The following is a 7,485-nucleotide window of genomic DNA, read 5'->3' on the forward strand; positions in this document are numbered from 1 at the left end:
TGCTGTGCTGTGCTGTGCTGTGCTGTGCTGTGCTGTGCTGTGCTGTGTGACGTGATGTGGAATGATGTGAAACACCAGGGCACCGTATAACGTGGTTGTTGGGGATCCAGACTCAGGGCCTCGTACTTGCACAGTAGGCTTTTTACTGACTGAACTATCTCTTCAGTTTCCCCAAAGTGTTTTTTTGTTTTGTTTTGTATGTACACTTTTATTTCACAGTAATTAGAGGTACACAGTGATCAAAATCGTCCTCTATGTCTTGCCAAGAGCTTTCCTATATTACAGAAACTATCTAAACTATTATCTTATTTGTTTTTCCTAATGGCTTTAAATCAGTTTTACCTAGCAAGAAATCTCATTAATCAGGAAGGGAAAAATTCACTAGAGAACCTACTTAATGTAAAAGTTGGATAAATAAAGTCTAGTCTAATGTTCTGAACAATGAATTCTTTCATGGGTACATAAATGATTTTTTTTAAAGGCAGTTTCATGTCTTAGTGTTCTGTTATTAGTTGTTGGATTTTAAATATATGATGAAAATATTCACTCAGGTACATTTATTTTATTTTTTTAAAATTTGTTTTAAATGTTAATAAAAGGCTTAATAAGTTAGGTAATGCTAAATAACAAGATGCCCATACAATCAGAAGTGTAACCCAATACCCAACCTAGATATACCAACTATCTTTGACTGGTAGATACTCATGAACATCCGCCTCTGTGTCGCACCCTTCCCATCTCCTAGCTCCTCCTCCTCTCCTTACTCCTCCTCTTCCTCTCCTTACTCCTCCCACCATAGCTCCTCCTACATATCACCCTTCCTGTTAAGATAAAACTTTTCTCTCAAAATACAATTAGAGCATAACCATACCAATTTGTATCAGTAAGATACAAGATAGACCTAATACCCAGTCAATCATTTTGTTGACTAACCAGAATCTTTGTCATCTCGCCTAACTAAAAGACATAGTTCTGAACCTGGCTGTTTTCTGGGCTTTAGAATGAATGTCAGCTGAAAACCATCCTCTCAAGTCTTTTCTCTCAAAGTAAATAGCCAGGATTGGCTATGAGACTATAAGCCTTCAACCCCATCAGAAATCCAGAATGACTGAATTAACTGAAATTATGGGAAGCACAAAGCATAGCTTCTAAAACTTAGCCAATTTATAGAGGCCACTGAACACCTGGACAGTCCTTATACTACAAAATGTTGGAGCATCCGATCTTCAGCCTTCTGGCCCAGGATCATCTGACAGACCTAGTGATGCAGAATTATTAAGGGCTGATTACTCTGTCTTGGCAGATATAATCAGTCGACTATTCTGCAAGTGTGTCCTTGTCTGAACAGTAATTTGTCTGTAGATGAAAAGAGGCAATTCTTGCCTAGTGGCTGTCTCACCACAACTGGAGTAACTCCAAAGATGCTCAATTTCTTCTTAGAATCCAAGACAGGAAGCTGTCAGGAGCAGATAGGTCTCTAATCAAAATGAACCTTAGTGCAGAAATGTTTGTAATGTCAATTCTGTGGACTTCTGATGTTTTGAAAACCAACTATCCATGTAAGGCAATCTGGACTGTTGTCTGTTAACTCCTCTCAGCTATTTCTAAATAAAATATAGAAAACACCCTAACAATAAACTCAGAGCTATGAATTTGCTATAGGCCCTTAACTCAAAGACTAACCATCTCAAATCAGTTTAAAAAAGTTAAAGAAGGACTGGGCCTAAGCCTTGTATTCTTAAATGTGTTATATAGGCACAATGCCTATGAGAGTAACAATATTAATCTCACTTCAATATCAATAAAAACCTCACACCAATGAAAACCTTAAATTTGAAATCAAAGTAAATTTTGTACCATTTAAGAAGTTATAACTTCAGCTTAATAACAGTTATACAGATTTCTACCAATACGTTATGGCTATACAATAAATCCTCGCTATTCCTCCCTGTTCCAACAAAACCACTACTTTTCCCTAGAAAGACAGCCCAATATTAACCACCTCAGTCCCCAAGCCCAGGGAATAGGGACACCAACTCTTCATTAACTTCTTCAAGCTGGTTACGGGCATTGAGATAATAGAAGAGGGGCGGGGGGAAGAGTAAATTGATAAGCTTCTGACGTCTGTCTTCACTGCATTCAGCCTCGATTCCAGGACATCAGAGGTTTGAGCAGGTCTGCTCAGCTTGCTTGATGAGTAGATATACCAAGGGTGTGTATTCTGCAATATACAATTGTCAAAACAAATTTCAGTATCAAGAATTTTCTGTTTGAATTCTGGAATCTAGTCTTCTGGTGGCCTGTCTCTATCATATCTAATCTATATAATTCTGGGAGTTTCTATGAGGGTGTGCTCCCACCAGCCTCCAATTCCTGCCTCCCTGCTCTCAAATTCCCCATCACTAGGGAATCCAAACTATTGGGTACCAAGGCCCTCCACTTCCACTAATGTCTGACAAGGCCACCCTCAACTACCTATACAGGTGGAGCCATGAGTCCCCTCCCTTTGTGTTCTTGGGCTGGAGGTTTTAGAATGGCTACTCCAGCATGTTTCTTGGGACTATTTGCTTGAAATTTTGTTTTCCAGCCTTTTACTCTAAGGTAGTGTCTTTCTTTGTCACTGAGGTGGGTTTCCTTTATGCAGCAAAATGCTGGGTCCTGTTTACGTATTCAGTCCGTTAGCCTATGTCTTCTTATTCAGGAATTGAGTCCATTGGTGTTAAGAGATATTAAGGAACAGTGATTGTTGTTTCCTGTTATTTTTGTTATTAGAGGTGGAATTATCTTTGTATGGTTATCTTCTTTTGGATTTGTTGGAAGAGGATTACTTTCTTGCTCTGTCTGGGGTATAATTTCCCTCCTTGTATTGGAGCTTTCCCGCTAATATCCTTTGTAATGCCGGGTTTGTGGAAAGATACTGTGTAAATTTGGTTTTGTCATGGAATATCTTGGTTTCTCCATCTATGGTAATTGAGAGTTTTGCTGGGTATAGTAGTCTGGGCTGGCATTTGTGTTCTCTTAGGGTCTGTATGATGTCAGTCCAGGATCTTCTGGCTTTTATAGTATCTGGTGAGAAGTCTTGTGTAATTCTTATAGGTCTGCCTTTATATGTTACTTGGCCTTTTTCCCTTACTGCTTTTAGTATTCTTTCTTTGTTTTATGCATTTGATGTTTTGATTATTATGTGATGGGAGGTATTTCTTTTCTGGTCTAGTCTGTTTGGCGTTCTGTAGGCTTCTTGTATGTTTATGGGCTTCTTGTTCTTTAGGTTAGGGAAGTTTTCTTCTATAATTTTGTTGAAGATATTTATTGGCCCTTTAAGTTGGGAATCTTCACTCTCATCTATACCTATTATCCTTAGGTTTGGTCTTCTCATTGTGTCCTGGATTTCCTGGATGTTTTGTGTTAAGAACTTTTTGCATTTTGCATTTTCTTTGACAGTTGTGTCAATATCTTCTATGGTGTCTTCTGCACCTCAGATTCTCTCTTCTATCTCTTGTATTCTGTTGGTGATGTTTTGCATCTATGACTTCTGATTATTTTTTCCTAGGTTTTCTATCTCCAGGGTAGTCTCCCTTTGTGATTTTTTTTTTTTATTGTTTCTACTTCCATTTTTATGTCCTGGGTGGTTTTATTCCTTCACCTGTTTGGTTGTGTTCTCTTGTAATTCTTTAAGGGATTTTCGTGTTTCCTCTTTAAGGGCTTCTGTTTACCTGTGTTCTCAACTTCTTTGAGAGTGTTATGTCCTTCTAAAAGTCCTCTGTCATCATCATTAGAAGTGATTTTAAATCTGAATCTTGCTTTCCTGGTGATATGGGGAATTCAGGACTTTCTAGTGTGGGAGAACTAGGTTCTAATGATGCCAAGTACCCTGGGTTGCTGATGCTTATGTTCTTGTGCTTGCCTTTTGCCATCTGGATCACCTTAGTGCTACCTGCCCTGTCTCTTACTGGAGCCTGTCTTTCCTATTATCTTGGTTGTTTCAGAACTGTGTGGGGTGGGTGTTACTCCTGGGGTTGGAGCTGGGGCCCAAGATTTGCTCAGTGCTCAAGCCCAGACCAGAAGGAACCAGTGCTCCAGGCCAGGAGTGAATTCCTGGGTCCTAGTGGGTCCCAGTTACTCCCTGTTTGGGGCAGGTGTTGCTGTCTCCTTACCTAAGATGCTGCCGGGGTTAGAGCTCCTGGGAGGCCCGCTTCCTCTGGGTTTGGTGAGATTAGGTGCAGAGCAGCCGCCTGGGATCTGCTCAGTACGCGGGCCCAGGCCAGAAGGCGATATATATATATATATATATATGTTCATTTTGTGCGTGCTTGCGTGCGTGCCTGCGTGTTGTGCAATGCCATACAATTAGAGGACAGCTTGCAAGAGTGAGTTTTCTGCATTGAGAATGTAGGTCCCAAGGTGTGAACTTAGGTACTCAGGCATAGTTACAGCCGCCTTTACCCAGTAAGCCACCTCACCAATTCATTAATTCCTTTTATTCAAATATTTGTTTTATTAATCCTTTGGTGATTCTTACAATAATTACCCAGGCTTTTTATATGCATTCAGAATGTTTAAAAACCTAGCTTCTTTAGTCTAAGAGCAATTAGGAAATACTTAAGTCATATTCCCTCTGTTTTACTCCTTTCATTTATTTGAAGGGATTCTGTCGGGCAAATCTCACGCCCGGGTCGCGCGGGAGTGGCCCGCGCGCAGATGTCAGGGCGGTCCCGGGAGCCGAGACCTCGGCCGGCAGCGGCACTCTCTGGTACAAAGAGAGTACAAAAAGCTGCAGAGTCCCGAGAGCTGAGACGCTGGGACGCTGCGCGCCAGACAAGATGCTGGGGCTCTAACCGCTCAACGTGCTGAGGCGCTCTGGGAACCTCAGCTCTCAGGAGAAAGTGTCCAGTGGCCCGTTAACTCTCTCCCACTCCCGCCCTTCCACGTGGGTTTTGGCTTACGCAATGAGTCCAGGATTTCACGAGACATGTGGAGATTTAAGATGTGTTGATTTATTAACAGACGGGTTTGGATGGTGTGGAACTCTCCCGAAACGTGTCGGAAGGTGCTTGTTTATATATTGGAAGCGGGCGGGGCTTCAGGTTATGACCTAGCAAGGGCTTTATGTTAGGTCTCTGGGTTTTGGGGGCGTGGCTGAACACCCAGGATTTTATTATAGTCCCACAGGATTCTTTTTGGCATTTGTTTGTTTGTTTCTTTGTTTTCAATGTCTTTGATCTCATCTTTCTTTTCTCCTTCCTCAATCTCTACATTTTGCTGCTGGTTAACTGATCCTACTCTTTTCTTTTTCTCATTTAAATTCCACCAGGGCTCAGTCTATAAAGTGCATGCTGCATAAGCATTAGGACCAGACTTCAGTAAGAGGCTGTATATAGTGGCTTGCATGTGTAATCCTCGTTGTGGGAAGAGGGTAAAGGAGACAGACAGACAGATCCCTAGAGCTCTTGAGTAGCCATTTTAGCTGTGTCACTAAGCTCCAGATTCAGGGAGAGACTCTGTCTCAAACATAAAATGGTGAGTAATTGAGGAAAACATCCAACATTGGCCTCTGGTTTCCACACATTGGGACATGTACACACCTACATGCCATTCCACACACACAGTAGAATAGATTTTACTTATCATGCTAATTTAACATTATGTTCATATGGAATTTTTATTCATAAAATAAATAAAAGTGCTGTTTTCCATGTACCTGTAAGAATTTCATTTCGTGGAATCACATGCCTTTGATATATATACCACACCACTAGATACTGGGAAAGCCAGAGTGAAAACCCAGTGAACAGATTCTCAGAGCCATGTTGGCTAATGGGTGTTAAATGCAATCTGCCTGCTTTGGTTCTGCCAACCATTTCTGTCCATGCTGTCATCTTATGACAACATCCATGTAGGCAGAGAACCACCATGGCCTCAGTTATCACTTGCTTCTCTTTCATTTCCTCCTCTTTCTCTCCTCGATTCCTTTTCCAGTCACAGCATAGATTGCAGCTACCTGTCTCAGAGTACTGTTGTCTAACTGCTTTGTGCCAGTTGTGCAGATTTATTGCCTAGTCTTGAACTTGGCTTTATATGTCTGTTCCTGCCAGAAAAGATGATTATAACAGTGGCTACAGAGCATGAAGCATGCCATGGCTTCTCCTTGATTGAGTGTTCATAGGTAAAAAGAGGAGAGTGTCCTTTGATCTCATTGACTTAAGACTTTCTCTGCATGCATCTATATCCATGAAAAATATCAATTATGATTTCATCTATAAAAATTTAACTTTATGTATTTGGGCCTTAGTATAATCTATTGAATAAAAAAGTATATGTTTAGTAGACATAAGATTGTATAGTAGAGTTTCCACTGTACTTGAAATTGTTGGGAATCTTGGGAAATTAGTTTGTGTTCTCAGGAAGAGTAGCTGCACTCCTAATTGGTCCATCTTCCAGCCCTTTGGTGGAAGTTTTCTATGGTCATAAGAACTAGAACTGGCATACTAATCCACTAGTAAAAATTACCATATAAACCAGGAGAGGCTAGGTTCCTCCTCCCAAGGAAGATTACTTTCTTCTACCTGCTCTGTTCATTCTTCTTTCTTTGGTTAGTAGAAAGAATTGATGAGAAACCCTTCTTAGAGTCTCGTGATTGAAAATAAATTGCTTTTATGACTGTGAAGTGGTATTCTTTAATTTCATTTGAACCATGTATTATTACTTACTGTTGCTTAAATGACATAAGCCACCTGTGTTACAGCCAGGCTGACCAGCACAGAGTGTTCCTTTGGTCCTCATAGACCTTACCTGGCTGTCTTTGTTTAGTCATCTTGTATCCTGTGTCAGAATACAAGTTTTCACTCTTGAGCAAGTTCCTAACTCCAGTAATATCCAAGAGAAGTTTCTTTTCTTTCTATCAAAATAAAACTACCTCCTCTTTTCTTGCTCTCAGGTGATATTTTGAAATGGTTGTCTACCACATAGTAGTTCGCAACCTGCTTTATTTTCTTCCTGCTTTCTAAATCCAATGTAGACACTCTTGACCTGTTTCCAGAACTGCAGTTAGTTATTGCCAATTTGACCTTTGACTCAAGGTTCACCCAGTTTTATCACAAGAGTTTCTGTATGGTTGATCTCACAGTTTTTCACATCAAGAGATTCTGGATTAGTCAGTCTTCCTTCTGGCACAGCAACAAGTCCTGATAGCTGAGGAGGAGCAGAGGTAAGCGTCAGGGACATGAGCTAGAACAGCACTGTTGTGTGGTCACCATGCTCATGTCACTGAGCCGCATTGTGGACACTGAGGAGCAGTGTAAGCTGCCATTCCCGTTCTGGAGGAACTTAAAATCTTAGAGATAGGAAGTCTTTAGCAATCAGTTTAGTTTTAAATTATTAGAAAAAACCTGCTAGTTATGTTAAAATTGGTGCCTCAATCTTACAAGAATTTTATGTCCTTAACACACACACACACACACACACACACACACACACACACACACACAC

At 40.7% G+C, this 7,485-nt stretch overlaps 1 protein-coding gene across 2 annotated transcripts in view; it reads left to right on the forward strand.

The window, feature by feature from the left end:
* Positions 1-7,485, forward strand: part of Rictor (RPTOR independent companion of MTOR complex 2) — a 100,493-nt gene that overhangs the window by 42,363 nt on the left and 50,645 nt on the right. The gene's annotated exons all lie outside the window — the stretch shown is intronic.

This window comes from Grammomys surdaster, unplaced genomic scaffold (genome assembly GCF_004785775.1).
Source record: "Grammomys surdaster isolate TR1022 unplaced genomic scaffold, NIH_TR_1.0 174, whole genome shotgun sequence".
NCBI lineage: Eukaryota > Metazoa > Chordata > Mammalia > Rodentia > Muridae > Grammomys > Grammomys surdaster.